General features: G+C 39.7%; 1 pseudogene; it reads left to right on the top strand.

The window, feature by feature from the left end:
* Positions 1-5,030: 5,030 nt before the first annotated feature.
* On the top strand, positions 5,031-5,463 carry LOC100966521 (annotated as a pseudogene).
* Positions 5,464-7,544: the final 2,081 nt, after the last annotated feature.

A 7,544-nucleotide genomic window follows, 5' to 3' on the forward strand; every position in this document is an offset into this window, starting at 1 on the left:
CTGTAACTCTAGCACTATAGGAGGCTAAGACAGGTAGATTGCTTGAGCTCAAGATCAACCTGAGCAAGAGTGAGACCCTGTTTCTACTAAAAATAGAAAAATTAGCCGGGCGTTGTGGCAAGTGCTTATAGTCCCAGCTATTAGGGAGGCTGAGGTAGGAGGATTGCTTGAGCCCAGGAGTTTGAGGTTGCTGTGAGCTAGGCTGACACCACGGCTCCACGGCTCTCTCACCTGGGTAGAATGAGAAGCTGTCTCAAAAAAAAAAAAAAAAAAAAGAGGCGATTAGAAGACAGACATGCACAGAGGAAAGGACCTGTGAAAACACAAGAAGAAAACAGCCATGTGCAAGACAAGGACAGAGGTCTGAGAAGAAACCCACCCTGTGACACTTTGGTCTAAAACTCCTACCCTCCAGAAATGTGAGAAGACAAATTTCTGTTGTTTAAGCCCTTGGTGTGCGGTGTGTTGTGAAGGCAGCTCTGGCAGAGTAATGTAGGGTTTTATAACTTTGTTTTATGCTTTCATCCTGAAAAAAGAAGAAAGAGAAAGAGAAAAAAGGCAAGGGTTTGAGTGGCTCGGCATTTCTGGGCTGCCTTCTCATGCCTATAAACTGCCACATCCATGTTCTCTATTATGATCAGGAAATACTAATAGCCAAGAGGAAGCAACTTGGACTAATAGCAGAGTGTGAAGACTAAACATTTTAGGGGACTCTCTTTTTCAAAATGAATACAAAATTACAAATACAAAACCTACTAGGAAATTGAATATTTAAATGCAAAAAGAAATAACTATAATTTTTTTTTGAGACAGAGTCTTATTCTGTCACCCTAGGTAGAGTGCCATGGCATCATAGCTCACAGCAACCTCAAGGTCTTGGGCTCAGGCAATCCTCTTGCCTCAGCCTCCCAAGTAGCTGAGACTACAGGCTCCCGCCACTATGCCAGCTAGTTTTTACAGTCTGGGTCTCACTTTTGGTCAGGCTGGTCTCAAACTCCTGAGCTCAGGAGATCCCCCTGCCTGGGCCTCCCAGAGTGCCAGGATTAAAGGTCCGAGCCACCATGCCTGGCCAACAGTTATAAAATTTAAAAGCTCACAAAGATTTCAGACTTTACAACATCTAGAAAAATATATGGTATTTTTACTAATTAACTGAAAACTGTTATGATTCCTTTTTTCTACTTTTTCTGGGTTGTTCCACTTTGATTGTCTTTTCATACAATAACAATTTTTTAACATTGTTTTCTATAGAGACAATAGAAAGATCATTCAGGGTGGCATCTGTGGCTCGAAGGAATAGGGTACCGGCCCCATATACTGGAGGTGGAGGGTTCAAACCCAGCCCCGACCAAAAACTGCAAAAAAAAAAGAGAAAGATCATTCAGTCCTTCCTCCAGTGTGCTTCATCTCCCTTTTATAAAATTATTGATCGTGTTGTAAAGTTCCATTCTGATTCACTAGTTGTCCTTGGTAATTAGTTTCCATTGTGATATATTACAAGAGTGACATTTTGAATTGTCCATAGATCTCCTTCTTCAAGTTTGTTTTTGGCTATTAGAAAGATGCATCTACCTTCCTATCCTATTTGAATTTTGATATAATCAGTAATTCTAAATATAGAGGATGCCCTAAAAAAAGTATATACATTTTTAAAAAGGAAAATAAATTATATTAAAATTGTAATACTCAGTAAATGCTGATAATGTTTATGATTTTGTATATTGTATCTTGTATCTCTTGTAATTGCAAAAGTCAAATGTGACTTGAGTATTACAATTTTTTTTTTTTTTGAACTTTTTGGCCGGAGCTGGGTTCAAACCCAACACCTCCGGCATATGGGGCCAGCCCTCTACTCCTTTGACCACAGGCACCACCTATTACAATTTTAATATAGTTTTTTTTTCCTTTCTTAAAATGTGTATACATTTTTTTGGCATCCTCTGTGTGTGTGCATAAATCACATGAAATTAAGGTGCATATAATGTGTGCATATTTAAATAATGAAATAGAATTATTCTTAAGCTACACACGATGATATGTTGATGAACCTGTGTAGTTTTGTCACTAGAGCACTTGTTTTTTCAGGCTGCATCAGTAGCAATTTTTCGTGCACTTTGGTTTCTGGATCCACCAGACTCCATCAGGACAAGATGTATCAGATATGCTAAGATTCAGTCTGAAATACTGGGATGCATAAAACTCACCACTTTTCAAACAGATGCCACTTGTGTTTGTAGGACTGTTCCAATTTTGTGCCCTACAAACACACAAATTTCGATAAATCCTATTTAGTGCAATTCCCATCAGAAAAGAAATAAAACTACATGGTGCATTATTAATTGCATACACTGCATTATTGGGTATATTCCTGACAGAAGCAAATTTCCATTTTGAATGCAAAGATTTTCCACAGACTAGCTCCTGGCTCCATACATTTCAAGCTTTGTTTCTCCCATTACCTACATACTTTCAGAGGCCGGGAACCACTGTATTTTCCAAAGTGGTCCCCACAAGGTCTTCACCCCATGTGCTCTTACAATGGGATATTGACATTCCTCTCATTGAGAGGTGAGGCCTATCTTCCTTCCTCTTATCTGAGTAGGTCTGTAACTGTAGCAGAAGGGACACTATGTGACTGGCAAGGTAGGTCATAAAAGGTGGTATGGCTTCTGTCCTGCCCTCTCAGGACACTCACCCTTGGAACACAGCCACCATGGCCAGATCACACAGAGAGGCCACAGCCAGCATCAACCATTAGATGCACGTGTGTGGAGCCTCCTGAGAATTCCAGCCTCTAGCCTTCAAACCACTCCAGCTGATGCCATGTGAAACCGTGACCAGCTGTGTCTGCCAAGCCCTGCTCACTGCAGATTTGTGAGCAGAACAAATGATTGTTATTGTTCAAGCCACTGAGTTCTAGAATAACTTGCTATGTCACAACAGATATGCAGGACAGACATATTTGAATTGCGAATCAACCTCTGGCATGCACCTTCGAGTCACAGTACTGGGTAAGTCAGCCCAGAGGGCAGTAGGAGTATTCCTGAAGGCCGTTTCTGACCACGACATGTTATGGTTCACACTAACTTCACACAGAAGTGGCTGCAAACTCCTAAACAAAAACTAATTGTATTCTCACTTCAGTTTCCCCTTAGCCAAATCTCAAATATGTCTGCAGCTGCTTTTATGCCATTTGACCCAATGGGAGGCATGATGGGGGAGTCAAACTAGAACAGATGGGGGTCTATAGAAAACATCTAAGTGCCCTACTACCCTTCAGCCAAACTTGGAAGGGACCATGGTAAGTGAGGGGCCTGAAGCTGAAGCCTTACTAAGTTCACAGTAAATCTACTTTTGTAGCCAATATTTGCTGAATGCATATAAGTGCTAGGTCCCAGCTAAGCTCTTTACATGAATGGTCATATTTGAGCTTAAATTATGACCCTCTAGGGTGGATACTATTTTTATCTCTATTTTACAGATGAGAAAACACAAGCCCAATGTAACTCAAATATGTTCAGTATATACTTACTGAGCACTTGATTTTATTGTTCATTTTTATGTATTTTTTATTAAATCATAACTGTGTATGTTGACGAGTACTTGATTTTAACACTCATAACTATATGTGTATTATCCTAATTATATCCACTGTGTCTCCCAACATGTCCATTATGGGTGTTATAAAAACCCTCCAGGCACAATTCTTATGTCCATTTTATAGAGCTGCAAACTGAGGCAAGGCATTTAGCTGAGGCCAAGCTGAATACCAAGAAATAGGAGATCCATTCCTCACCCTTGGGACACTGTGTTCCTCAAAAGGGCTAAGAATTGCTTTTAAGATGGAGGAAGTGACCAAAGATACCAGGGATGTTAGTGTCATACAAGGGAAGAGTCTTGGAGCACTGTGAGTAATGGGCAAAGAGGCCTAAAACATGGTCTCTCAGTTGTTTGAAATTTGCATTCCACCCTAACACTTCATCTACTAAGGATGTATTTCCTCTTCTGGTGAACTAATGTGGCCTCTTTGGGGGAAGTCATGAATCATTAACAAATGTTTACCAAAGGATTTGGGTACAGGCAATCCCCAGGTTATGAATGAGATAGGTTCTGTAGGTTTATTCTTAAGTTGAATTTGTATATAAGTTGGAACAAGTACATTTACCTATTACCTGTAATAGCCTCTGTTTGTAAGTGTGAGTTGTACGTAAGTCAGATGTTTGTAACTCAGGGACTGCCTGTATAAGACTCTGAGCTGGATTCTAGTCTTACTCTCAAAGAGCTTCAGGTGTTGCCAAGGAAACAAGACAAGCAGCAACAATGTTACCAACTACTCCAACTCTTTCAGAATCAGTCACCCAGCTAGGCACTTCTCATCCCACACATTATACTATTCAACCCTCAAATCAATCTTGGGGAGATGAGAATTATTATTCCCTTTTTTAACAACAGAGAGAAATGACTGGCTCTGAGTTGCTGACGTCCACAAGTATTAGGTAGCAGAACGGGAATTTGAAGCAAAGACTTGCTATGTCTTTGCCCACATCTTTCCATGCTGATTCACACTCATGATCTAGAAAGGGTCCAGGAAATAAGATGATGGGCTCACAGTAAGGAGCTGTCAAGGGACAAAAACTAATCTGTCTAGAAGCAGATTTTATTTATTTATTTATTTATTTAAAGACAGAGTCTCATTCTGTCATCCTGGGTAGAGTGCCATGGCTTCATAGCTCACTGCAACCTCAAACTCCTGGGTTCAAGCAATCCTCTTGCCTCAGCCACATGAGTAGCTGGGACTATAGGTGCCCGCCACAGCACCCAGCTAATTTTTTCTATTTTTGGTAGAGAGGGGGTCTCACTCTTGCTCAAGCTGGTCTCGAACTCCTGGGCTCAGGCAATCCACTGGCCTTGGCCTCCCAGAATGCTAGGATTACAGGTGTGAGCCACTGTACCTGGCCTAGAAACAGATTTTAAAAGCAGTTTTTCTTTAAAACATCTTTTTTCACGCTGCCTGATAAGTATCTTGATATACTGTGGCCGCAGCTGCAATTAAATGGGTAATATCCAAGAGAACTATCTCAAAACATTTATTTCCAATCCAAAACGGAGCTTTATATCGTGTTCGTCATAAATCAACAGATTCTTCTTCACCAAATGACTATAATTGCAAAGTAGAGCTTGCTTTGACATCTTATGGCAGGACGATTGAATGCTACCACCCTTCTATGGACACTCCATATGAACACACAAAACCTATCCCTCTACCAGATCCTGTGCAAAATAATAAAGAAACCCATGATCAAGTGCTGAAAATCAGATTAGCTGAAAAAAAGTGAAAACCCTGAGCAAGGCCCCATGATAGAATAACTTAGCAACATGTTCTTTACTACTAAGCACCATTGGTATCCTCATGGTCAGTATCACACTCATTGTAAGAAATTGAATCCTGCAAAGGACAGATGATACTGAGGTTATCCAGGGAATTAGAGAGAAATGTGCTTCATTTGCCGTTTGAGAAGATGCAATCTGATGTATTCGTTAACATATTATATAATAAAATAGTAATAATAAAATGTCTTTTTGTATTAAAAAAAAAAAAAGAATGGGTCCAAAGAGGTGTCCTGGGAAGCCAGAATGGAAAGGGCAGGAAACTATCTGTTGAAGGTCAGAGTCAGTTCCACAGAGAAGGTAGAGCCTCAAACATAGAAGGTGGGGCTGATTTATCCTGGCAGAGAGTTGCAGGAAGAACATTTCAGGGAGGGGGTAGCATGAACAAAAGCAGAGATTGACAGGACATTGGGGTAGTACACAGGAGGGGTCTTGAGCACAGAGTGTGTTGTGACCAAGGGAAATTATTTATTCCTGTGTTTTTTAAATGCTATTGTCAAATGATGTATTTTTTTATTTTCCATTATTTGTTGCTAACACATAGAAATGCAATGGTTTTTGTATATATACCATGTATCCCGTGACCTTCCTAAATTCATTTATCAGTTCTGGTAGTCAATAGATTTCCTTGAATTTTCTATATACATAATTATATCAGCAGAGGACAAAGACAGTTTTACCTCTTCCTTTCCAATTTTTATACCTTTTGTTTCTTTTTCTTGCTTTATCACACTGGCTAGGAACTCCAATACATTGCTGAAGAGAAGTGATAAGAATGGACAACTTTGACTTATTCCCAATATTATAGGGAAAGCAATCAGTCTTTTATGATTAAGTGTAATTTAACCTTAAGTTTTTTGTAGATGTCCTTTATCAAATTAAAAAAGTTGCCTTCTATTTCTAGTTTGCTGGGAGGCTCTATCCTGAGCGACTCAAGTATTCTTAAAATTTGTAGCCTATTCTCAGTTGTACCATGGGGAATTTAGAAGGGTGGTAACTTTTATTTGTTCATGGATGATTATTGATGTGGGTCAGTGCTCTGATTTAGGAGATTGGGGAGGCAGATAGCAGTAGTCATCAACAGATTATGGCCATGTACAGCTGAGTGGAGACCTCTCCCCATCAACAGCAAACAGAGAGAGCTGCATGATGACTAGATGGAAAGGGGATAGTAGAGAGACCACAGGGACTGGTTCCAGGGCACCAGAGAGGCAGCACTATGTGAAAATGTAGAAATAATTGGGGGTGGGAAATGGAGGCTCTTCTTCCAGTAAGAAGACCAATGGTGGTGGGCCTTGATCACAGGTTTAAAAAGGAAATACAATTACTATTAGAATTTAACTGGAGAGAGGGAATAGTAGCTCATTCTACTTTGGGGTATAATAGAAGTTTTTTAAAAAATAATTACATTTTAAAACATAGAGGAAAGTTGAAAGAATAGTACAAGGAAACATCTGATCAGCCTTCCCACCTGCTATGATTTGAGTGTTTGTCCCTCCCAAACTCATGTTAAAATTTAACTGCCATTGTGACATATAAGAGCTGGGACTTTAAGAGGTAATTAGGCCATAAGGGCTCACCCTCGTGGTTGGAATTGATGCCATTATAAGAGGGCCAGTTTGGGCCCCCTTTTGCTTTCTTTTTGTTCTTCCATTCCTCTGCCATGTGAGGAATAACATTCCTGCCCTCTGGAGGATGTAGCATTGAAGATACCATTTTAGAAGCAAAGACTGGGCCCTCACCAGACACCAAACCTGCCAGTGCCTTGATCTTGGACTTCCCAGTCTCCACAATCATGAGAAATAAATTTCTATTGTTTATAAATTACTTAGTCTGTGGTATTCTGTTAAAGCAGCACAAAATGAACAAACACACCATTCTATATTCATATAGAGTAAATGTTGCCACATATAAGCTATATTTGGTTGAATCAGATGAATTTACCTTTTTTGTTTGTCAAAAGTAGTTGAATATTAAAAATCATATGTGGGTTAACCTAATACATAAATGCCTCATTTTCTTGCCAAATCACTTGACAGGTGGATCTGTTGCTACATTTTACCCCTAAATACTTCCTCATGCATCTACTAAGAACAGGAACATTTTCTGACAAAGCCACAATACCATTATCACAGTAAGAAAATTAACATTATTTC

This window comes from Otolemur garnettii, unplaced genomic scaffold, assembly GCF_000181295.1.
Source record: "Otolemur garnettii isolate 467f Iridium unplaced genomic scaffold, OtoGar3 scaffold00158, whole genome shotgun sequence".
Lineage (NCBI taxonomy): Eukaryota > Metazoa > Chordata > Mammalia > Primates > Galagidae > Otolemur > Otolemur garnettii.